The sequence below is a fragment of the Grammomys surdaster genome, unplaced genomic scaffold (assembly GCF_004785775.1).
Source record: "Grammomys surdaster isolate TR1022 unplaced genomic scaffold, NIH_TR_1.0 194, whole genome shotgun sequence".
Lineage (NCBI taxonomy): Eukaryota > Metazoa > Chordata > Mammalia > Rodentia > Muridae > Grammomys > Grammomys surdaster.
The window spans coordinates 8,020,368-8,047,914 of NW_021604639.1; positions in this window are offsets into that span (position 1 = coordinate 8,020,368).

A 27,547-nucleotide genomic window follows, 5' to 3' on the forward strand; every position below is an offset into this window, starting at 1 on the left:
TTTTTTTTTTGTTTTTTTTTTTCCTTTTTTTTTTCTTCTTTTTTATTTCTTTTTTTTTTTTTGAACATGAAATGCTTTTTTTTTATAGCATGTTTTACTAGGGGAGAGGGTAAGAGGATCCAGGTGGTGGAAAAGTACAAAATCTTCTTGGCCTGTGCCTTGAAACATGTCATGGTCTATATGGTACACTGCCTTGAATTATGATCTACCTGCAGTTCTTCAGAAGATATGGTACACTGCTTGAGTTATGGTCTCCCTGCTATTCTTAAGAAGACATGGTACTCTGATTTGAGTCTATCTGCAGTTGCTAAGCAGGATCTTGCAGTTGCCAAGCTTCAGAGGACATTGTGCAGGTGGGGAAAGGTAGGGGGTAAGGGTAAGGACGAGGGTCCTGGCTTCTGGCATCTCCCCCTTCTCTGTTTAGTTAGAGAAGGCGTCTTATGTTCAATCCCAACTATGTGAGTTTTGAATTTGGATGTCTAATTATGGGGGGTCTTAGACAAGTTCACAACCCCAAAACACTGATGTGAGACGAGTCACATCGATGGTCGAAGGCTTTAGGCTGTCGACGATGGGCAACGTCAAGGGACTCTGATGTGGGTGAAAGGAGGGTGAGAGCCCTGTCTTAGGCCATGTAGGCTGCACCCACTCCCAGCACCACGCACTCCTTTTCAGCTGCATTGGGTGGGCCCCTGGGAAGTGGACCTACAATAATCCCGTCATTGGACTAACTCACAGCCATCCTAGTCTCTTGTAAATGTTCAAGTTACCAACCATTTGTCAGTTTGGGGTGTAATATTGTCATAAAGGAAGGCTCCCCAATGTTAGCGGCCATATCAAGGGTGGCCTTTGTTTAGGAAAAAGCCAATTTTTGTTGTGGTGATCAAGAGGCCAAGCTCTCTAGCGAGAGAAATGAGGGCAAAGCCAGGCATACCAGGAACCCTTCTGGAGGGTGTGGAAGTCTAGGGGTCGACCGTAGGGGGAGGCAGGGGAGCTGACAGCTGTGTCAGTCTCCTGCGGAGTCACTTCTGGATCCTCTGCAATTTTCTGCTGATGGTAATGAACTTCAACTGCCTTCTCGATGGCAGCATCAACCTGGTTCCGTGGACGACAGGTCACGGGCGATGATCTCTGTCTTGCTCAATCTTGATGTCGTGCGCACATCCTCTCAATGAGGGTCCGTCCGGATGGGTCCGTGCCTCGAGCCCCACGTCTGGGTGCCACTTGACCCGACCGGCGGGTCCTGGTTATTCGTGGGGGCGAGGAGGACTGCAACCTGCTATTCTTCAGAAGATATGGTACACTGCTTGAGTTATGGTCTCCCTGCTATTCTTCAGATGATATGGTACACTGCTTTGAGTCTATCTGCAGTTGCCAAGCAGGATCTTGCAGTTGTCCAGCTTCAGGGGACCTTGTGCAGGTGGGAAAAGGTAGGGGGTGAGGGTAAGGGCAAGGCTCCTGGCTTCTGGTCCATCTGGGTTAGAACTTCTAATAGCAGGCATCACGGGTGATTCAATTTTACCTGGAAAGAAAAAAGAAGGGGATTCTCAGGGAGATTTCTCTTCCCTGGATGTAAATTGTTATTCATCGTATTTATGATTGGGCCTGGCTTTGTGAGGGTATCTATTTTTTTCATTAATATTTGTGGTAGCCGGTTAGCTGTGCCTTCTGTGGTATTGGGCAGGCATATCAGTCCTCGGCTCCATAAGGGAACTGGGACTGGGGCATTCCCTTTATGGGTATGAGGGTCCTTCCCCATATCTGTGCCTTGATTTTTTTTAATTGAAAGATTTGCTGGAATACAAAGACTGATTTCTATCTGAAATTTGGAAAACTCGGTGAAATTGTCTTTGAGTCAAAACATTTTTCTGTGTATTTAATTTTAGGATATTTTGATTACAGATATTTAAGCTCTGTAAACAATAACATCATTGCGTTTTCTTAGATCCCCTCTGTCACACATTTTAAGTTTTGTTTGCATGTGCACATAACACATTGGTGTGTGTACAGGCTGACGTGTGTCAGTACATGTTTGGAGGCCAGGTTTGGTTCTTGCAATCTATCTTATTTGTCACAGGATCTCATTCCTTGTTATGTATGTTCTGGTAGCTGACCTGTGAACTTCTTGTTCTATGGATAATAATAACAATATCTTGCATTTCTATGTTTAACACATACTATCATTTAAAATATATTATTCATTATTTCTCATTATTTGATAAAGTTGTCTACTTTAATCATTTTTTTAATATTACAGTATTTTTTATTTTATACATCTCTCTCTCCTTTTCTTTTGCTGTTTCCCTTCCATTCACATACCCCTCTCAGTTTCTTCCCAACTCTTCTCTCCCCAAGACCACCACCCTTCCACCTCATCTCCTCCCAGAAAAAAGCAGGCTTCCCAGGCATTCCACAATACTTATATTTTAAATGACAGTTTACATTTTATATTCTGATAGGTCTTTTAAATCTTGCACAACTCTTCTGTCATGAATAACTTTTTTACTGTAAATTTTTGTCATTATCCTATGAAATAATAAATTAAAATGTTAAAGTTATGTTTAGTTTTTAACAGGTGTTCTGGACAGTAGTTTTTGTGTTATGGTTTAGAGGCATAGTTCTATTTTATTATTCCTCAAATTCTGGTAATTCATTTCTGCTTAGAACATTCAATGAATAATTTTGGTCTCTATAAAGTGATGATGTGTCACTTTTTTTGTACTCAAGGACAGCCTGGGAGATCAGAGATTCATAAAGAAAGTTAAAACTTTGGGGAAAACTCTGAAAAAACAGTGCATGTTAAATGGCTAATTTGCATTTTCAGTGGCTAAATCTGGTTTGTGGAAACTGGTTGAGAGTCATTGGCGTTCCAAATTAATAGGTGATCTCTTTTGGAGCAGAGCCTTCCACAGCAGAAAAACAGAATATGTGGTTTTTCATTACCACTTTACATGCATACTGTGCTAGAATTCAAGGCAAGAACTAAAAGCACTTGAAGACCTTCACATCTCATCGTATAGGAACCATGTTCGTTTTTTCTTATTTCTTTACTCAAGTTATATCTACTTTAAATGATAGGTATGGAGAAAGGTAGACACCTCTAGGGGTGTGTTCTTATATTAATGGTTTTAAGAGTGTCCTTTCTGTTTTATCAATCAAAATTTTAGAAGACAAGCTCATCTCACTCCAAAGTGTTCCTAACTAATATTTCAAAAACTTCATCATGTGTTCCATAATACTGAGATAGAAATGGTCAAGTATATACATCAACTTTCCTTCTTAACCACTGATGTGAAGGTCAGCATGTTCATGATTATACTCCTTAACACAGCATGTTTAGAAGTCTTCCTGCCCTAAAAATTTAGAAAATAAAATATAGTCCTTAGTGGATATGGGAAAAATTATTCCACTGTTAAGATGTTTGTTTGTATCTACCAAAGTTATGAAATATAACCAAAGAATATTACATAAAATAAAGAATATTTCAATACATTCATAGCAGCCTTGTTTTTGATAGCCAGAAGCTGGAAACAACCCAGATGTCCCACAACAGAAGAATGGATACAGAAAATGTGGTTCATCTACACAATGGAATACTATTCAGCTATTAAGAATGAGGACATCGTGGGTTGTGCAGGTAAATAGATGGAACTAGAAAATATCATTCTGAGTGAGGTAAGTCAGACTCAAAAGGTCGTGCATGATATGTACTCACTAATAAGTGGATACTAACCAATAAAAGTACAGAATACCCAAGATACAGTCTACAGAACTCAAAAAGGTCAATAAGCTGAAGGGCCTAAGTAAGGACGACTCAGTCCCACTTAGGAGGGTGAAGAAAACAATCACAAGGGAGGGGAGACCTGGAATGGAAAGTGGGTGGGGATGGGAGAAGAGGAGAACCTAATCTGGTAGTAGGTGAAGGAAAAAAACTCAATCCCCCAGGGCCATCAGAAAGAGTGGAAACAGGCAGCCTCAGTAGGTAGGAGGGTGGAGGGGAGACTCTCTAGAATGCACCAGAGACCTGGGAGGTGAGAGAGTCTCAAGACTCAAAGGGAGGAACCTTAGATGAAATTTCCAACAGTAGGAAGAGGGAACTTATAGAGCCTACCTCAGGAAGACAGGGCATCAAGTGAGGGAGGGAGTTGTCATCCCACAATCAAAACTCTGACCCATAATAGTTCCTGTCTGAAAGAACTGCAGGGATGGAAATGGAGAGGAGCCTGAGGAAAAGAAGGCTCAGCAACAGGCCCAAAGTGGGATCCAGTTCAAGGGAAGGTCCCAAGGCCTGACACTATTACTGAGGCTATGGAGTGCTCACGAAAAGGGACCTAGCATGATTGCCCTCCAGAAGACCCAAAAAGCAGCTGAAAGAGTCAGAAGCAGATGTTTGCACCCAAACAATGGACAGAAGATGCTGACCCCTGTGATTCAATTAAGGAAAGACTGGAAGAATCTGAGGAGGAGGAGGGTGACTCTGTAGGAGGACCAGCATTTTCAATTAATCTGGACCCCTGAGAGCTCTCAAACACTGGACCACCAGCCAGGCAGCATACACCAGATGATATGAGGCCCCCAACACATATACAGCAGAGGACTGCTGGGTATGGGTCCAGTCAGAGAAGATGTATCTAATTCTCAAGAGACTGGAGGCCCCAGGGAGTTTAGCGGTCTGGTGGGGTGGGGGTTGAAGATGGGGACATCCTCATGGAGACGGGAAGGCAGGGAGGTGGTATGGGATGTAGAACAGTCTGAGAGTAGACTGGGAAGGGAATACAATCTGGAGTTTAAAATAAATAAAAGTAAATTAAAAAAATAAAGAATAGTAATGTTAGAATTAAATTTGAAATAAGTTGATTACTAAGTTATAGATAGATACAGAGTCTATAGAAATTAAAAACATTTCATTAAAACCTTAATTTTCTTTGTTTTAGCTACATACATTCAGATTTTGAAATAGAACTTATCTTAGATCAATACATCCATTTTGTAACATAGTTCTTTTCCGTATCATTGACAAAGATAGCCACACTAAAACAAATAATTAAATCCCTACTAGGAATTATTTTTGGGAAGAAAAAATATATCAATCAAAGCATTTGTACCTGTGTTTTAATTATAATAAGTTATTATAGAATCAATGTTTTGTGATGCCTGAACACCCTCCCAAAAATTAAAATAAAAAAAAATAAAACTGTAAATGAGTACTCTCTTTGATGATGAACTAAATGGAGATCTCCTCACCAACTTAGACATGCATTTTTTTTTCAATCAGGGGCAAGGAATACAGGGCTGGTCTGCATAGGAGTACGTTTTATGATGTGTGTCTCTCTATGTATGTACATGAGTATGCGGGTATGGCTATGTGGGGATCAAGGCCAAAATTGTTCATTTTTCCTCAAATCCATCCACTTTGGTTTTTTTTGTTTGTTTTTGTTGTTTTTTTTTTTTAAAGGAGTTTTCTCTTATTGCTTAGGCTAGGCTGGCCAGTGAACTGCCAGGATCCCTCTATTTTTACCTCTCCAGAACTTGAATTGTAAGAATATGACCCTGTGCTGGGTTTGTTTATGTGACTTCTGGAGAGTAGCCTCAAGTACCTAAGCTCACTCATCAAGTGCTTTACCTATTACACTATCCCCTAACCCCTAAATACTGTAATTTATTTTCCACCAGATTCCCATCAAGCTGACTCAAATGGAGACTGACTAATACAGAACACATTTTGATAACATTATCCTTGTTATATTACTTAGAGACTCAAAATTCTTTAAAGTCCTTAACCTTCTCTTGAAAAGAGTTTTCTGAAAACACTGAGAATGAAACCCATCTCTTCTTTTGTATAAATGTGAATAAAATCAGCCTTGAGGTAAAGTCTTAGGACAGAAGGGCATACCCTCTCCATCTCCATCCTCCCTCTTCAGAGGTTACAACCTCAGTTCTGGACCACAAGCAGAGAGATCCACATGGGCATGGAAGTGCTGCCAGCTTTATGTAAATTCACAAGACATAACTATCATATCACGTTTTAAAAGGAGCTTTTGGGAGGCCTATTCTTCTGTCTCATTTCATAAATTGCCAAAGATGGTGAAAGACAATGCATACAAGCTTAATTATTATCTTCTGCTTGAGCATGCTGTGAGAAAAGATTAAGGGGAGGGAAAGGAGGAAGAGATAAAATATCCATGACACAAATTAGCATTTAGCATATATTTTTGAAATCACACTGCTTTTGCCAGCTTCAGTGATTCTTATATCCAGCATTGAACAGACCCAAATTTGTCCTTTTTAGCACAATTCTGTTATTGTCTGCATTTAAAATAATTTTTCTTCCATGTTCCTAATACCTCAAAATGTCCTGTACTATATATAATTCTTCCTATAAAAAAGTGAACTCCTTGTGTCAAAACACATAGAATTAACTCTTAAGGCTGAAAGCCACCACTAGTACCATTTCTAACTTAAAATCTTCAGCTTCGTAAAATGTAGACTGTGTGTGCTCCTCAATGAAATAAGACCAATAATATCATCAACCTGCCAGATTAAATTAAAAACATGATCATGTAGTAGGCAAAAGCAATGCCACATTAAAAAATCTACTTCAGTTTTCATAGACAATATTAGAAGAAGGCACATTTTAGTGCTAACATCTAAGAATGGCTCAACATACCACAAAGCACAATGAAGTATGCTCAGTTTTGCCTGAAGCAAATATATTAAAAATTAACACATTTTTCATTATTAAATGGTTACTTTTCAGGAGCCAGCATGCCAAGAAGTTAAGTAAGGAGCCATGCCTGAAGCTCAGGGCTCTTTACCAGTGTCAAGTCTGTTTTTCCAGTTTCTGCCACTGTGTTTCCTCTACAATTATCTAAAGGACTGCTGCTTCTTTCTCTATTAGAGTTTTCTCCCTTTACTTCACTATAAAAGTCTTCACTGATATATAAATGAATCAAGAGTCATGGGGCTGGAAATGCCCTTGGCAAGAAGTATAGAAGGCTACCCCAGCATTTCAAATTTAGCATTTGGAAAGTAATTGGAGCAACTAAATCCCACTTATGATAGAAGACAATTTTCTGTTGTATAGAATGGGAATGTTTTAATTTGAACTCCAATCTCCTCAGTCTTAAAAAAGAAAGCCATTTTGTGCCTGAGTTTTCCCTTTCTTCTGTTATGTCAGTGTCCTAATCTCCCCTTATATGACCTTCATATAGCTTTATTTTTTTCTTATGTATTATGGAGACAGTCTTTCCAACATTTAAATATTTTAAAGTTCAGAATATTAAAGTTAGGAATTGAATATGTCTTAAACATCCAGTAGGTAGTCAATGCCTAAACTCAGCCAACCTCATTAAAAGTTAACTACTGCTAGTAATCAACCACCTCTTCATTCCCACCATGCACCTGGTGCTTCTCAAAATTTTACATAACCTGAAGTTTCTTCATACAAGAAGAGAGAAAAAAGAGAGAAGGGAGACTTATGCATGTATAGAACATCTGGAATCTGAAAACTATGGTGGTCCCAGATTTGAGTGTCTATCTTAGCAATGGGAGAAGAAGGAACTGAAGCAGAGCTTGTAATTTAAAACTGACAAGTTTAGTGATGATCTATACCTTGAGATCAGATTCCAAATCCTTGAGCCTTTTTCAAATCTCAAAATAGCAACAGATCCTTAATATCAGTGTGGTCTCAGACTGGCAGAATTGCACAGTCAATATCTAGATTTGTGGGAAACCTCGAACTTCTAATATGCACATCTTGGTTTATACCTACATGGAATAAGTTTTAAGTAACTAATACAATAAACATTATTATTGGAAATTGTGAAGGGTGAGGAAAAACATGAAAATAGCCATTGAAGTCTAAAAATTAATGACTAGTATTGCACAAGCAAAATAAATAAAATTCTACAGTCTGCTATCTTCAATGACTTGGAAAATGAAAAACATATTAATGAACTTTGAGTTGGGGTAGCTAACAAAATTTTCAGTCATAGCTTTAAAAATAAAATTGCTTGATTTCAGATAGTCATAATATTGAAAAGTAACAGATGAGTGGATTTTACTTAATGGCCAGTTTGAATACATAGTTTACAGAGACATACATAGGCCTTGTCTTATGAGATTATAAATGTAAACCACATCTCATCTTTCATCTCTGTTCAACCAATAACGTCTCTCAAAATAATGTGTAGCCTGAGAACCCAATCCAAGTCAATCATGTACCAAAAAACAAAAATACAAACAACAACAACAAAACCTTATAAGGTTTTGTAAATCAGTCAGATTTGAAGCTATATCTAATTGGCACTTTCAGCTGAATGAAAAGAACTTCAAAGTCCCATTCCACAGCAATCACATGTATTAAAAGAAATGTATACACCAAGACTACAGGCAGAAATTTGCCTGGAGAATTGAATGCTTGTATTTTTTTCTGGGTGGATGGAAACTGAATCAACTATAAAGAAGTCTTAAGGCTTCATTGGAATTGCAGAGGCTAAAAGCCAATGCCATAATTGGAAAGTGAATGAGTTTGACCTGAAATGAAAGAAGAGAGAGAGAGGGAGGGAGAGAGGGAGGGAGGGAGGGGGGAGAGGAAGAAAAAGGGAAGGAAAAGAGGGAGGGAGGGAGGGAGGGAGACAAGGAAGGAGAAAGAAGAAGAAAAGAGAAGAACAAAAAAGAAACTCTCAGATTCCTTTTGGAGAAAAAAGACAGAAATTTTCCCACCTATCATCATGGTCTGTTTCTTCTAAAGTGCCATGCAGAATGAGACAGGGTAATAGGGAAGAAAGAATACTCAAAGAGAGGAGACAGACCTCTCCACAGGTATTTTTTTGATGGACAAAAAAGTCCTAGTGGATGTATACTCTTTCTTCTTAGACTATTTGACTAGCAGAGTTCAGGATCTGCTAAGGACCAATGAGTGCTTTATGCTTCCCATTCTTTAATTCTTCAGTCATTTCTCAGTTGGTCATATTTACTGTGGGTACATGATCTGTATATTTAAGATGGTGAAGGGAAGGAAGTGAATTTGATGTCTCAAACAGTACTATGAAGGCCTTTATTATTTTCATATTATTGGTACTTTGATATTGGTCATGGTAGAGACACTAATAACTTAACAGCCAGGGCAAAAATTCAAGACTCTTCAAAGGCTCAGTGTGTAACATTTATAAGCATAGCATTTTTTTTTTCTGAGTAAAGACGATCCATATTCTGACAATCTTGAACTTGAAGATTGATGTAGTGATTGAATAAGATTTGTGAAAGCCTCCAGAGTCCATCTTTAAACCAAAGAATGAATGATTGATGTCAAAAATAGATTATGGAGATAAGCTATTAAGACATCCATAATCAATGGCCTTCTCATCTCCATTTGTTTTTCTAAAGTTTTATTTTTGTGGAAGGTTTTAAGATTTATTTATTTTTATTTTATGTGTATGCACATATATTTGCAAATCAAATTGATTCCTCGCATCTTCAGAGGTATGATGGAAGATTTAATCTTCTTTAAACTGCAGTTACAGACAACTGTGAGCTTCACTAAAGAAGTCTGGGAACTGAACCCTGTTCTTCTTCAAGAGGAGTATATGCTCTTAATGACTATGCTGTTTTGATCATCTTCCATGTCGTTTTAATACTCCATCTCCAAGTTGGTTCTGGTTTCTCACTATGTATTTTGCTTACATTCATAATTATTCTGACTAAAGACCAGAACTAAAATAAACTTAAGAAGGTGTCTTAGTTAGGGGTTTACTGCTGTGAACAGACACCGTGATCAAGGCAACTCTTATAAGGACAACATTTAATTGGGGCTGGCTTACAGATTCAGGTGTTCAGTCCATTATCATCAAGACAGGAATATGACAGCATCTAGGCAAGTATGGTTCAGGAGGAGCTGAAAGTTCTACATCATCACCTGAAGGCTGCTAGCAGAATACTGGCTTCCAGGCAGCTAGGATGAGGGTATTAACACCCTTTCCCACAGTGACACACCCACTCCAACAAGGCCACACCTCCAAATAGTGCCACTCTCTGGGCCAAGCATATACAAACCATGATTTTTTTGATGAATGAGATTTTTTCTGGTAATTATTTAAGCTATATACCATAATGGTAAGGAAGTTATCAAAGGTAGCTCTTGGCTTTCAAGGCAGGAGCATGTGTGACTGCTTGCTTATACCTTGGAAAATCAGAAATCAGAAAGAAGACAAGAAGTAGGTATGGGCCAGTAAATTATAGACCCTTTCACAAGTGACTCACTTTTGAGACTCCACCTCCTAAACGTTTTCACAACCTTCTAAACCAGTTTCTCCAATAGTGGTCCAAGGTTTGAAAGGCATGAATGTATGGTGTGAGAGTACATTTTATATTGAGATCATTACACTCTGAATAAAGTTTAGACATCATAGCATAATGATGTGTAGGTGACTACTCATTACTCCAAAGCATGGTGGCAAAATTTGTTAAATCACTCTATAAGATATTGATTATTATATATTTCACACAAGAGTTATTACAGACAAAAGCTTGTATCTTAGTGCTTCATCAGACTTTAATGAATATTGTGCTTAGAGTAGACATGAGCAAACTTCTTGAAGAATCAGGTTTCACTTGGTCAAAATGGAGCCATAGACACATTTCTCTTCATTTCTTTGATGATGTATCTTTCCTATGAATTATGATACTATTTTCATAACAATTGCATAAACAGTATGAGCTTAAATATCTTAAATATATATACCAGTATAAGAAATTTAAAGTTTCTACCATTATTAACAATGTCTTTGCTTTAATTTTTAATTCTCTATGTCCTGAAATATTAGCATCTAATTTACAGTAAACATTTAAGAATTTATACAATTTAAATATGTATTGGTACTTTCTCATATTTTGGTAAACATTTTGTTTTCCTATGGATATAAAGTGTTGAGTGACTGTAAAAGGAGTGATTTTTATGAACCTCATTGGAAGTATTTTTATAAGGAATTTGAGAAATGAGATTAACAATATAGTGACTAGAGATTATTTTTAATTTAAGCTACATACTATGTTAACTAGTGAGTTGAATTTTTTAAGTGTGAAGAGCAAATTCATTTGTTTATAGTTTACATCACAATATAGGGGAACTCCAGAAATAATTTATCATTAATGGGTGGTCAGAAGCAGCCATGTGGTAGTCATGAAGGTCAGCAGAGTAGGAAGGTGATATTTCTGATCTTCTAATGGAAAGGAAAGACACCCTCACAAACAAGTGCGCCATTTTCGTGCACCATTTTCAGTAGCTGACAATGTCCAGTTCTATAAATCTTATATGGTTTCAGGATTCATAGAGCATGAGTGGCCTAAACTTCACAGAGATGTTTAAAACATGCACACAAAATTCTCTTTGATGAGCACTCTTGGTTCTATCCATGTCCCTTTCTGGCAATTTTTTTTTTTTGCCCCCAACCTCTCGTCAGAGTCTAGATTCAACATCAAGAAAATTTTAAATTAAATGATGATATAATGCTAGATATCCTGTATCTTTATATGAATAAAACCTCATCTCAAGCTCTACACATGCCTACTCCCCTTAAAGCACACCCAACAGCCTTAAACTGCACCTAATCCCCTGGACTCCACTTTCCATCCCAAAACTCTGCCTGTTTTTTCAGAGTCCACACATGCAACAGGGACCCAAAGCCATGCTGGTATTAGGAATCCCAGAGGCAACATTGACACCCAAAACCTCAGAGGTCATGCAGGCCACAAAACCCCAGTCAAGAAACCCTACTGAACCTGAAGACTCTCTGGCCACTAGAACCCCAGACTCCATAGGCCAGAAGGCTGAGAAGAAACAGAAACCAAAGGAAAAGAAAACATCCAAAAATCAATTATCTATCAATGATAGACTCAGAAATCAGTTTGTAAATCTATAATAACCCCCAAACCTGGATGGCCAGAGTCCAGTGTAAGAATACAATCAACAAGAGACAGAATAATGTGGCATCACCAGATAGTATCTCTCATACTACATCAAGCCTTGGATATGCCAACACAGCTGAAGCAAAAGAAAATGGCTCTAAATCCAAACCTATAAAGACGACAGAGGTCTTTAAAGAGGAAATAAGTAAAACCTTTAAGGAAACGCAGAAAATGGCAATCAAAAAAGTCAAGGAGGTGAATGAAACTGTATAAGACCAGAACATGGAAATAGAGGCAATAAAGAAACACACTGAGAGTATCCTGGAGATGGGAAACCTAGATAAAAGAACAGGAGCTACAGACAACAAGCATCACTAACAGAATACAAGAGATGGAAGATACCATAGAAAAAAATTGATATATTGGTCAAAAAAATTTAAATCTAAAAGTTCCTGACACAAAACATGCAGGAAAACTGGGACATTAAGAAAAGACCAAAAACTAATAATAATGGAGTAAAAATAGGAGTTGAAATTTTAAAAGTTATATATTCATTTCTTTGCAGAAAATAAGAATGAAGACTACGGTTTAGGTTTTTGCTTTATTTTTGTTTGTTTGTTTGTTTGTTTGTTTTTGTCACCTTGACACAAATCAGATTTATCAGGGAAAATTTTATTTTCTCTTAGTTGAGAAAATGTTACTATCAGATTCATTCTTTTCATTAACAGTTTGGGATAATCTGACCCACAGTATTTGGAGTGCTATTGAGCTGATAGTCCTGAACTGTGTAAGAAGGCAGGTTGAACAAATCCTGGGGACAAGCCAGTAAGTAGTACTCCTCCAGGGCCTCTGATGAAATCCGTGCTTTCTGGTTCCTGTCTTGAATTTCTGCCCCAAGTTTTCTCAGCTTTAGACTAGGACCTGGGACCTGGTAGCTGGGATCTGGTAGCTCTTTCTTTCCCAAGCTGGTTTTGGTCATACTGTTTTCTTACAACAATAAAAAACAAACTGATAATAGCTAAACGATGTTCTTCATATTTTTGAAAGGATTAGGCTAGATCTTGTGCATGTTTGATCAAAGGTACCACGAACTGTGGAGGTTTTTTTCTTGACAGTGTAAAAGTTAAATACTTCAATATACTTTTGCAGGAACTTAAGAAATTACAACTTTTCAAGATAATTTGTACTTCAACTTAATCTATGTCTTATGTGAAATCCTGTATTTTAGAATGTGTGTTCAATTGACAACAATTTAATTATAGTAGGTGAGCATTTCTTTAGTTATAAATTTGACTTATGTGACCATTGGATTATTTATAATTAGAATTATTATCTAAAGGAATGAGATACTATTGCTATCATTATATATAGCATCAGTTTTCATATTCAGTTAACATAAGACCTCATTACCTGAGGAGTAAACAAGTTTATTATATCCATTAAAATTGTTTCTATGTATGCTATAAAGCAGAATATATTCAAAGTTTCCTTCACAAGAGAATTATTCATTGTTGTAGGAAAGTTAACAAATTCAGAACAAAACAGAATTCAGGGTGTTTTTTTTTCCTTATCTCATTATTGTCATTAAGTAACTTAACTAATTGAAATTCATTTTTCTTTATTCAATGGAGGACCAAGATAAATATTAGTCAGTATCACTGTGGGGGAAGAAATGGTTTTATAGTTTACTACAGTCTAACGTTAGACTAGACTATGGTCATTTTGTTGAAAGAAACTGAAACAAAGACAACGATTCTTCAAAAAGTGAACTAACACATTTGAGGACTCTTCATGGGAGCAGAAGGAAAGAGCTTATTGTAAGCAGAGGGTGGAAAACAATTGGTAATTGAATGTGACATGAAAGCAGAATGAGGGTTATTTTTGTGGAGTAAGAGGCCCATAAAGAGGAGAAAAAGAAACAGGAAAGGGTGGCAGTGACTAGAACAGGAAACTAATAATAAAGTATAAGGACAAATATAATAAAACACCAAAGTGAAACCCATTACAATTTATTTTAACTTAAAAATTATCTTAAGGAATAGGAAGGCATAGTTGGTTACTCCTATAAAATCATGGCAATTACTGCTCCTAATAGCGTGTCTTGCCTGGAAGGTAGTAGTTTAGTATGCAGGATACAGCACTCGATAAGCCTACTGAGATCTTTTCTCCACCCGGGGGCCAACATAACACCTTCTGGCACTATAAAAGCCAGCTGAGAACAATTCTGGAGATTTAGATTTCTTTACATTTTTGGACAAAATGTATAGATATCTAGAAATAGGGTTGTATCATACATGGAGTTATGGTGAGTAGCTAAGGGCAATGGAAATAGCTCTTATGTGCTGAAGATCTGAGGCCTCTCTGACATAATTCATAGGGAGGTATCTGATGCTTGGAAGTGAAATTTTCATTTCATTATTCATATATTTGGGAACAGCACCATCCACCCACACAGGGGACATTCAACCTCTTCTTATTTATTTTTAATGTATTATTATTAACTGTAACTACATAAGTATATGTGTATCATGTAATGTGTAGGTTCTCATGAAGGTCAGAGGGTGTTAGAGCTTCTGAAGCTAGAGTCATGGTTTGCCTGGGTATTGGGAACTATACCTGGCTGCCTGTCTACTCTTAAAGAGTAACAAGGACCCTTAGCTGTCAAATCATTTTTCTAGCCCTTAAACTCCTTAAAATGAGATTTTATGTTTTAATTAGACTTCAAGCAAATGAATCTCCATAAAGCATTTACATAATCCTTGGGTTGGGTTTTAGTTAACCCAACACTTACCTTCTATTGTCACCTATACCCTGCTTGCAATCCTCCTGAAACATTTGATACCTAACATTCTGCTTCCTACTATTATGTTTCATATTTTCAATTGTCCCCTGTAATTATATTTTGAATTTAGTAGATTTCCATGTCTTTCATGTATACCTTTCTTTCTTCCTTCCTTCCTTTCTTCCTTCCTTCCTTCCTTCCTTCCTTCCTTCCTTCCTTCCTTCCTTTCTTTCTTTCTTTCTTTCTTTCTTTCTTTCTTTCTTTCTTTCTTTCTTTCTTTCCACTTCAGATTTTATTCCGGTCTACCCTCCGACTGTTACACATCCCATACCTCCTCCCGCCCTCCTGTGTCCAAGAGGATGTTCCCAGTCCACCAGACCTCTAAACTCCCTGGGGCCTCCAGTCTCTTGAGGGTTAGGTACATTTTCTCTGACTGAACCCAGAGCCAGCAGTCTTCTACTGTATATGTGCTGGGGGAATCATATCAGCTGGTGTATGCTGCCTGGTTGGTGGTCCAGTGTTTGAGAGCTCTCAGGGGTCCAGTTTAATTGAGACTGCTGGTCCTCCTTCAGGATCGCTCTCCTCCTCCTCAGCTTCTTCCACCTTTTCCTTAACTGAACCACAGGGGTCAGGATCTTCTGTCCATTGATTGGGTGCAAATATCTGCATCTGACTCTTTCAGCTGCCTATTGGGTCTTTTGGAAGGCTGTCATGATAGGTCCCTTTTCATTAGCTCTATATAGCCTCAGTAATAGTGTCAGGCCTTGGGACTTTCCCTTGAACTGGATCCCACTTTGGGCATGTTGCTGAACCTTCTTTTCCTCAGGCTCCTCTCCATTTCCATCCCTGCAGTTCTTTCAGATAGGAACAATTATGGGTCAGAGTTTTGACTGTGGGATGGCAACCACATCTCTCACTTGATGCCCTGTGTTTCTGCTGGATTTGGGTTCTACAAGTTCCCTCTGCCCACTCTAGGACATTTCATCTAAAGTCCCTCCCTTTGAGTCCTAAGAGTCTCTCATCTCCCAGGTCTCTGTTACATTCTGGAGATTCAGCCCAACCTCCTACCTCCTGAGTTCCCCTATTCTTTCTCTGGTCCTCAGGGTTTCAGTCCTTTTCCCCTACTCAATACCAGATCATGTTCCCTTCTTTCCCCAATGACCCATGTTCATTTTCCCTCTCAGGTCCCCCCCCCCTTGTAATTGTGATTGCTTTCTTCTTCCTCCCATTCATTTTTCTTAACCATCCATCTTAACTTCTTGGTTTCTCTATGTCTACCTCTATTTCTGTTAAACCTTTCTGTCCCATTACTCTCTCTCCTTACCTTTATTTTATCCATACTCTACCATTTTCTTCCCTTAATGAACTCTGTAATGTCCTCTTTCTTGTTCTTGGTTTCCATTTACCTGTCAAGTTAATCAGCCAACCAACCAACCAACCAACTAACCAACCAACCAACCACAACAAACAAAAATCAAAACTATTATCCATAAGAGAGATATGAAGAGGAAATAGGGTATTTGTCTTTCTGGACCTAAGTGACTTCACTCAGTTTATTTATAAGTTTCATTCATTTAATTGAAAACTTAATTATTCTTAATAGCTAAGTAATATAACATTTTCCTTGTCCATTTATGAATTGATAGACATTTATGTTAATTCTAATTCCTAGCTATTGTGAACTGAGCCCAATCAACATCAGTGTACAATCCAGATGCCAAGGTCTTGCATATATAACCCAGGCATATTATAGCTGGTTCATCTGGGAACTATACTTCTAGAGTTTGCAGAGAAATTTAGACCAATTATTAAATTGTCCGTTCAGATTTTATGTCCTCCCACACTGAGTGAAAGTTCTCTTCCTCACATACATGCTGGCATTGTGGTCATTTGTCCTCTTGATGACTGCCATTCTGTGCTTCCATGAATCTGAAAAAGTAGTAGCATTCTCTATTCCCTTAAAGGCTAAGTGCGGTGATCATCCTGTAAGATGCTTTTGAACAATTTTTATTTCTTTTTCTAGAAGTTTATGCTGAATTCTACAATCCATTTTAAAATTGAGTTGTTTATTTGTCAATGTTGAGTTGTTTTACGTTAGTTATATATTCTCTATATTTTCAGATGTTCATACAGCTGCTGGCCAAGATATTCTTCAGTACTGTAAGTTTTCTCCTTGTTTGACTGATACTCTTCTTTGCTGTAAATAAACTCTAAAGTATCATGAGGTCCTACATTTTTGGTCATTGGGCTTATTTCCTGTGATACTGGAGTCCTGTTCACAAAGTCTGTACTAGTAGGTAAAAATGGAAGCACATTCCTTACTTTTGCCTCTACCAGTTTCAGAATATTAGGTCTTATGCTGGGATTCATGATATATTTGATGTTGAGTTATGTACAGAGTGAGGGCTCAGAATCTGGTTTCATTTTTACATATGTTGAAATTCAGATTTCCAAGCAACGTTTGTTGAATATTCTGCTTTCCCCCAGTGTGTCCAAGTTATAAATCTATATATGTGTGTGTGTGTGTGTGTGTGCTTATATTTTATATAAATACTTTATATAAAATCTAAAGATTGGGAAAATATTACTCTACTGCTAGATAATTAATTGCTTGCCCTTTAAAATTAGTAATAAATAAATAAATAAATAAATAAATAAATAAATAAAATGCTGTAAAAACCACTACAACTCTATTGAGAGTTACTTATGACTTCTTTATCTACTTTGAATACTTATGATGAGCTTAGAATATTTAATATTATAAAATTACTATCTCAACAAGAAACAGACACCAGTTTTTACAAACTGTCCATCAATCAATTAGTTCAGAAATTCCATTGTTCTTGTTTCAGTTTGTCTTGCAGCCTTTTTCCTCTGTCTATGCTTTGTTGTCTTAGTTCAGTCTTGTTACTGCATTTGTGGAGGAGGGTATTATGGATATAAGTAGCAGAAGAGTCTCTGTTAGTGAAATGGAGCCAACTGGATTCAGCGACCTCCACTTTCTCCAGCCTAATCATCCTATAGCTTTTAAGAGGAACTTCTAACCTTTACTTGTTTTAAATTGTGTTTCTATGGCAATGTAGCTTCTCAGCTCTATATCTATATAGCATTTGTTATTCTGTCTCCTTTTTTATTTTTTTAAACATCTGCCCATTGCTTCTTTTGATGATTCTTCTTGCCTAAATTCTAGTTTGACAGCTGAAAACTGTGGCTCCCTCCCATCTCAACGCTACATCCATAAAACTAAAGGACTCATACTTGTGTTACTTCTGATAAATCTTTACTTTTCTCAGGTTTCTTCATTAATGACAAATATCTTTTTAATGTTCCCTTCAATGCACTGTAATTTATCTCTAGCTCAGTTCATTCTCAGATGTTTTTCAAAGTCTTTGTTGGCACTAACTCATCACCACCCTCTTGTCCCTGTTACTAAGAAACAAAACTCTTGATGTCATAGAGTTCAAATTTTGACTGCTAGGAAAACTACTTTTTGCTGAGTACCCTTTTCTTGTCTGCAACAACATTTCATTTCTACTCTAATTGTTAAAAGTATAAACATCTCTACATTTCCAACACTTTCCTCTTCCTTGTGAAGGCATAGGATGCTGACACTTCATTTCTAATTAGCTTCCCACAGTGCCTGTTTGAGTAAATGGCTTCGCAGGACCCAAGGTCATCAACTTTTATGGGAGTTAGACTGTTGTTAACCATAACCATATATTCTAAATATATTTGATACATTATCCACAGACATTACAAATTTCATTGTGTACACAATGTATTTTCCCCTGCAGAGAACAAGTGGAAGCTTTAAAATGTGAGAGCCCATTTCTTTAGAGACTTGTATGGGCCCCTGAAGAGTACTCATTTTGATATTTGGTATCTCAGAGAGATCTTCCAATATTAGGAACCTGAAGAGTAAACATATAAGAAATTGGTACAATTTCCATTTAAAGGGCTGGAGAGAGCTCAGTATTGAAGAGTGCAAACTCTTCCATAAGATCTCAATTCAGTTCCCAATACCCACATCACATTATATGGCTTACAATGGCCTGAACTCCAGCTATGAGGAGCAGAAACCTCTGACCTTCTAGGACTCATGCACATACCCATACACAGACACATAATTCAAGATAAGCCCTTAAAAATGCAATTGATGCCCTTATGTTATTGATGCCAAACTATCAAATCCAGAGCTTTGTTACAGAACTGAGCAGATGACAAAACTATTGTTTTTAGTTATTCAGATACTTTTTTCATGTTTCATTTTATTGGACTCATATATGTGAACCAATCTGACAATGTGTTACTTATAAAATATTTTTCCCTATTATTTGAAGAAATTTTTATTGTTATTATTAATGTGATTGGCTCGGCCATGATGCCTTTGAGTCAGAAGCAACATATTTTCTGTGTGCTTAACAATAATGAACACTAGACATGGCCATGGTGCTACATTGGAGGAGACGAATCTAAAGAGACCACCTCCAGTAAATAGACAGCCCAATTGGTGGGATAGGGTTACCAACCCACCATCAGAATTTCTGATGCAGAATTTTTCCTGTCTAAAAGAAATGCTGGGACAAAAATAGAGCAGCCCAAATTGGGACCCATCTCAGGAGTAGGCATCAAATCCACCTGGAAGCCACCAAAGCTATCTGGAGTATAAAATTAATTAATTAATTAATTAATTAATGAAATTGGAGTACAAAACTAAACAGAATTCTCAACAGAGGAATCTCCAATAGCTGAGAAGAACTTAAATGTTCAAAGCCTTTCATCAGGGAAAGGCAAATCAAAATGACTCTGAGATTCCATCTTACACCCACCAGAATGGCTAAGATTTAAAAAACAAAACAAAACAAAACAAAAAACTCTCTTAAGGACAGCACATGCTGGTGAAGCTGTGAAGCGAGGGGAATGCAAACTTGTACAACAACTCTGGAAATCAACTTGGTGGCTTCTTTGAAGACTGGGAATGGTTCTACTTCAAGACCCAGATGTACCACTCCTGGGCATATACTCAAAAGATGCTCCACCTTCCTGCAAGGACATTTGCTCAACTGTGTTCATGGTAGTTTTATTCATAATAGTCAGAAACTGGAAAAAAAAACCTAGACATTCTTTCAACTGAAGAACGGAAAAAGATAATTTTTTTTATTTATACAATGAAGTACTACTCAGCCATTAAAAACAAAGACATCATGAACTTTGCAGGTAAACTAGAAATGGATGGAACTAGAAAATGTATGCTGTAGAACTAGGGAGTTATTTTTGGTCATGTGGTCATGCTTTAATTCTGAAGTGTCCTTTGTAGTTTCATTGATAATTTTCTCTTCAGTAGGTGGCACTATTTTGGAGAGTTATAACACCTTTGAGAAGGAGGGCATAGCTGTCAGTGTCAATTACCTGGGGGGAGAGTTTCTTGAAAATCTACCATTCTGATAGTTCTGTTCTAGGTTTCTGCCTCCTAACTAGCTGTCATAAAAGAAATCCTTGCCATGTGCCCATGCTGCTATGCCATCTCACATGGTGCAATGTAACCTCAGAAAACATGAGCTAAAGTAAAATCTTCCTTCCTTAAATTATTTTTTGTGTCAGATATTTTGTCAAAGTAATGAGAAATGTATCTAAAATATTTATTCCTCAATGAATCTGTCATGGCCAGCTTTACGTCAACTTGACACAGGCTAGAACTATCAGAGGAGGGCGCCACAACTGAGAAAATGCCTTCATAAGATCCAGCTGAAGACAAGCCTTTAAGGTCTTTGCTTAATATCCATTGATGGGTGAGGACACCGATCATTGTAGCTAGAGTCACTCTTAGGCTTCTATATAGAAACAGGCTGAGCAGGCCATGTACAGCATGTTAATAAGTAGTATCATCAGCTCCTGCCCCCAGGGTCTTGCCCAGTTTGAGTTCCTGTTATTTTCTTTCACTGATGAACAGCAATATAGAGTGTAAGCCAAATAAAACCTTTCCTCCCGTATTTGCTTTTGTTCATAGTGTTTGATCACATCAACAGTAACCCTATCCAAGACACTTAACCATTGTTTTGTACATTTTAAATTATTTTGTAACTATAACAACCATGCCTCAAAGTAGGTCACTAGAATTGAACCTTACTATTTAGAAACATATTTAACACTGGGGTTTTCATAAAGCAAATGAAGATTTTCAGTTATTGTTATAAATCTGAATAATGAGAATCATAAAACACTTCAGAAAACCAATGTATGAATGATATCCTCTACTAAATTTGACATAAAATTTTACCTCTTGTAATGTCATTATAGTTTCATTACAATGTAATAGTTAATAAAATTAATAATTGTAGTAATAATACTTTTAGTATTTTTGAAATGATTTATATTTTATAGTTAATTATGCAATTTTTGGAGATAATAAAAATTTTATCTCAAAACATGCTAAAATTAAAAATGTTTTGATTTTGAAATTTACAGGTATTATCAACTGATAACTATAGCATCTTACAATTTGAGAGATCAAATAATATAATCTCTAATAGAAATAAAATATATTACTAAATCTACGTTGAGAGGCTGGAAAAAAGGATGGAAATAGATGCAGAGAACCACAGCCTGAGCTTACAGAATCTTGTGGAAGAGGTGGGGATAGGATTATGTGAGCTACATGGGTCAAAGACACCATAAGAAGGCCTACAGAATCAACTAACCTGGGCCCATAGGGGCTCACAAAGACTGAACAACCAATCAATGAGTGTGCAGGGCTTGGACCTACACCCTCTAAATGTTTATAGCAAATGTGTGGAGCTTGGTTTTCATGTGGGTCTCCTAACAACTGGAGTGTGGGATGATCCGGACTCTTTTGCTTGTCATTAGATCCCTTCTCCTACCTGGACTGCTTGGTTGAGCCTTAGTGGGATAGGATGTGCCTAGTCCTATTAGGAGTAGATTTCTCAGGATATATTGGTACTCAAGAGTGGTTCCCCCTCCTCTGCGGAGAAGGGGAAAGAGTAATGGGGAGTAGGACTTGTAATGGAGCAGAACTGGGAGGAGAGGAAGGAAGGGGGCTGTGACTGGGATGTAAACTGGATAATAAAGTAAATTTGAGAAAGAAGAAAAATAAAACAAAGATGGCAATTTGACATACAAAGTTTGAAACAGTGCATGAGTGACATGTCACCTACCTTGAGTGTAAAAGTTCTCCTAGCCAGCCATGATTTGCTAATATCTTTCTTTTTTATTGAATATTTTATTTATTTATAATACAGATGTCATCCCCTTTCCCCATTTTCCCTCCCTAGAACTCCTATCCCATCCCCACTACTCCTTTATGTTTTTATACCATTTTGGTTACATATATGTATTAAGGTCAGTTCTAGGTTGAGGGTCTAGCAATACAATAGCTGCAAATAGTCAAGGAACAAGCAAGACAATAAACACAAATAGTCAAAGAAAAAGCAAGGCATTAAACCCAATTACGTGAGCACTCCCGTGATCACTGTTTCTAAGGGCTTATCAGGATGACCAAAGTATCTGAGCCTAATTCCCTGTCCTAGACCAAGATCATTTACATGTTTGAAGCCTATTTTCTTGTTTTAGCCTAAAATTTAGATTCTTGTCTGAAAATATTTTTTGTTCTGGCGTAATATTTAGGCTCCTGCCTTAGATTTCTGTCTTTGTGACAACAGGCTTAATGGTTTAATTGCTGAGTGTCCCTGACAGCAGGACTAGGGTCACACCTGGGATATTGCCTCTCCCATGATGTCTACATGTGCATATGACAAGAATAAAGTCCCATAGGCCCTATGAGTTCTCAATGTGCTCATTTCTGTGTCCACTGTGTAGCAGGAAACTTGTCAACATCTGATTATCAGTCTCAATCCCCCTCAATAGTATGGGAAAAATCTTCTTACTAAAAAGTAATTTGAAGGTTCGAGGAAACTCTTTGGTCTTTGATTAGTAAGCAGAAAGAAATGCAAATAAGAAAACATAGGCTTCAAATTTCTGCCCTGTCACTGTCAGATCTAAGTAGATACATCCTCAAAATGCTTTGTATATTTTCACTATAGAGACATTAAACATGTTATAAGATAAGAATTATAGGAGATGAGAGCCACTGATGGACAAACATCCTCAGGAGGAACAGATGAAGACCACAGTGTCTTTTCCATATACAAAAACTATTCATCGTCTGTAAAATGTAGCCAGAGAATGGCTCCCTGCTATTTTTAGTATTCTTGAAAAATTTATGAAACTGTAATTTTTATATATACATTAATAATATATTAAATTTAATAATTATTGACAAGTATATGTAAATTTGGTTGTAAATTATGATGAGAATAAATAAAAATTGCTGAACCCTATCTGTATCCTGAGTTTACTGTTGATAGGTTGACTGCATGCACCTCTGTCACATTCCTGATCCATGTACTAAATTCCTAAGCTCAGGAACTTCAAAGTGGACCTCTTTTCAAGGAAGTTTTTATAAAGATGATTAAGTCAAGTTATATCATATATGAAATATGCCTAATATCATACAAATAGGAGATATCTGTACACATCAGGAGCAGAGGAAAAACCAATTCCCTATAAAGGTACTTAAAGAGAAGACAGCCAACTGTACGCTGAGGTGAAGCCCACATCTCTGATTTCTTGATTTTGAATTTCCTTACAGAAGCCATAATATATTATCACAGTGAACTTTATAAGTTCCCCTTTCTCCAATGGATTCTAGAGACACACTCCCCATGTTTCCTTAAGCAATTCTAAGAATACAGAAGTATAAATGATTACATACTCCACTGGAGAAGCATGCTGTGTTTTGCACTGACTCCTTTTCACTTCAAAATAGATAGATCTCACTATGCAAATAAATTCCTTACTTTATTTACTAATTCTATAAGGTCTTGTTCAGGTTCTGCTGAAAGCAAAGCAGAAAATGATACAGGGCTCTTAAAGTATATTTGGGAAACAGTGAGAGAATCTAGAAAAGACAGAAAAAGGTGAAACCAGTAAGAATAATTCCTGAAATCACTGTGGCTGATGGACAGATGAGATCAACCTAGAGTCTGGTATACAAACTTTTATAGCTACTACTTCAACAATGACATCAAATAACAGTGAGCTGACCACTAGTCTTTCAGTCCTGCCTCTCACTGATGGAAAACTGCTCCAAAAGCAAAGGGACACTGAAACCTTATTCTCTCCCTACATGTCTGTATCTGGATCCAGAACTTGTCCTCAGCAGTTCTAGGGAAATCCAGAGAAGGTGGTATTGCTAGGACTCTCCAGCTCCAAAGATGTCCAGAGGCACTTCATAGTCAGCCAAAGCCACACTCAAGGTTCTTACTCGATGTCATGCCAATAATAACTGGTGGGTGGCGCTAGGACATCTACTGCATATATTTTCCCATTGTGCACTGTATAGCATGTTCATTGTGTAGGTCACTATCGTCAAACATTTAGCTGTTTCTAATCTTAGTACTCAATAGGACAGAATAATATATAATCTTTCATATCTTTCAACCAGTTTATATCTTACTGTGCATTCTTCTGATGAACAGGATCAGAAGATGAGATACATGAATTTCATACTCCATCCCCAGACTCATTTGTAAATACTCATTTATTTTATTATTCATTATGTACATCTATACACTTAAGTGCAGTACTGGCAGAGACCAGAGGCCTTGGATCCTTCTGAGGATGGGGTTACAGTACTTGTGAGCTACCCAACAGGGGTATTAGATCTATTTCAATAGCAGTACACATTCTTAACCATTGAGCCATCTCTCCAGACTCCCAATAGTATTTTGAGTGTGTAAAATACAGTTACTAAATTTTAAATGTGTTTTTAGTATTACACATTGCTCCCTTTAGTTCTATTAATATGAGACATTTTATTAATATGAAATAATCTTTCATTAAAGAGAACAAATCTCACTTGGTTATGATGTATCATATTTTTAATTTAATACTAGATTTGATTTGCTCCTATTGTATAGCACTGATATCTATTATGAAAGTTCTAATTTTATTTTCTTGCACAGTATTTGCTATACACATTGTTACTTCATCACAGGAACTGCATAGTTCACAGTCTCCATGCTGAAAAAAAAATTTTTGTTTTGTTCAAAGTTTGCTGGTGGCATTCAGTGTGACCTCTCTTGGCTGGGGCACTCTTGTCTGGAGGTGAGGGAGGGGGTGTAGAAGTGTGATGTGAAGGAGTTGTAAGCTACGTCTCAGAAGAGCTTTATGAGAACCCTTCTCAGCAATCTTATTCTTTGAGCCCTCTAGGTACACAGCTTTCATAACTAAGAGACACTTTAGCTGTGTATAAGAACCTTGACTCAAATGTTCTTTCTGAAATACTGTCTCATTTCATTGTTTCTGTGACTGGATGTTGTTGTCAAACTTCAATATAAGACTTAACCTTTATTTGTCTTGAGTTTGATTTGACCTTTTTTATTCTCCTCTTACCTGAGGGTTTTCTCAGAAATGTTACATGATTGCCTCCCCCTACCCGTACTTTAATGGTTGTTATATTTTGTATCTATAATGTCCCTAAAGGCTTGGCTGACATCCCATGTTGCAATTGAATAGATTTGAAACTTTTGTGAGACAGGGCTCAGTGACAGGTCTCCAGGTCATTTTAGGCATGCTCTTGATTGGTACCCTGCTATTCAACCCCTTATTTCTGCTCTTTATTTTGCATGGAGTAAAACAACTTTGCTCTTTGATATGTTCTTCCCATATGCACTGTTTTATCATACATGTAAAAGCAACCTCAGTTAAGGTCACTCACAAACTATTGCACAAAATAAACTTTATGGATCATTGTTATTTTATAAGCTGATCTGCTTGGATACACATAGTGACAGAAAGCTGCTCATCTATTGTAATATTCAGTTTAGTTACATCTGAGAGAACATTGTAAGCTCTTCTGTGTGTTTTAAAGGAAGAAAAATTGAATCAAATATCAAATACCCAGCTAAAAATGTCTTCTGGGTTGAATTCCTTCATGCCTTCACTGCAGGTACTGAGAAATTATCTTACAGAGAAGTTGTATTTCCTTGTTTGGGTACTGAACAGCCATTACCAATTGGACTTTCATGCAAATTTTCTGCATCTACTAATGTCTATGCCGTTGCTTTGTTCACTTTCTTCATGCCCATCCCATGTAAACTGCTGATGAGCATTGCACGTCCTGTACATGGAGTTTTTAAAACTCAAATGAGGTTAGCTTTAATTACACTTTCTTTTCTACAATCTCCACTCTGTGTTCTTGATTTTGTTTGCTTTTTTCTTTTTTATTGAATATTTTATTTATTTACAATATGGATGTCACCCCCTTTCCCCATTTCCCCTCCCTAGAAACCCCTATCCCATCCCCCCTCCTCCTTTATGCTTTTATACCATTTTGATTACATATATGCATTAAGGTCAGTTCTAGGTTGAGGGTCTAGCAATACAATTGATGCAAATAGTCAAGGAACAAGCACGACAATAAAGACAAATAGTCAAAGAACAAGCAAGGCATTAAACACAATTACATGAACACTCCTGTGATCACTGTTTCTAAGGGCTTATCAGGATGACCAAAATATCTGAGCCAACTTCCCTGTCCTAGCCCAAAGTCATTGCCTAAAATTTAGATTCTTGCATGAAATTACTTTTTTGTTCTAACCTAATGTCAGATTCCTGCCTGAAGCCTATTCCTTGTCCTTGGACAATGTCGTATTCCTGTCAAGCACCGGATTACTTGTCCTTGGCCCATGTCAGAGTCAGATTCTTGCCAAGTAGCCCCTAGCTGTATATGTAGCAGAAGATGGACATGTTAGGCATCAGTGGGAGAGGAGGGCCTTGGTTCCTTGAAGTCTGGATGCCCCAGAGAGGGGAGATTCAAGGTCGGGGAGGTGGGAGTAGGTGGATGGGTGGAGGCACACCCTCATAGAAATAGGAGGAGGAGGATGGGTTAAGGAGTTTCGTTTGGGAGGGGGAGGGGGAAAGAGGATAACATCTGAATTTTCCTTTTTATTATATGTTGCCTTTTGATATTATGCTATGGTTTTTGGTTTCTTTTATTGATTTAAAATTATGCTTTCCATGATCTGTGAGGGTTGGGTTATGATTTTCATATACTCTAAGAAATTTGCTGGTGTATTTTCTTTTTTTGATATTTCTTTATAATATCTTTTTATTTATTTATTTATTTATTTATTTATTTTAGATTTATTTATTTATTATATATGAGTACACTGTAGCTGTCTTCAGACACACCAGAAGAGGGCATCAGATCTCATTACAGATGGTTGTGAGCCACCATGTGGTTGCTGGGATTTGAACTCAGGACCTCTGGAAGTGCAGTCAGTGCTCTTAACCACTGAGCCATCTCTCCAGCCCTCTTTTTATTTTTAATCATTTTATTTGTTTATATTTCAAATGTTATTCCCCCTTCCTGGTCTCCCCTCCATGAAACCCCTTCCCTTTGCCTCTAAGAGGCTCCTGCCCAACCATACGCCCCCTCCCTATTTCCCTTCGAGCATCTCCCTTCTTTAGGGCATCAAGCTTCCATAGGACCAAAAGTATCCCCTCCCACTGATGCCAGATGAGGCAGTCCACTGCAACATATGTAGCTGGAGCCATGGATTGCCTGTTACACTCTTTGGTTGGTGGTTTAGTCCCTGGGAGCTCTGTGGGATCCGGTTAGTTGATACTGCTGTTCTTCCTGTGGATTTGCAACCCCCTTCAGCTTCTTCAGCCCTGCTCCTTCTAACTCTTCTATTGGGGTCGCCAGGCTCCGTCGAATGGTTGGGTGCATCTATATCTGCCTTAGTCAGGTGCTGGCACAGCCTCTCAGAGTACAGCTAT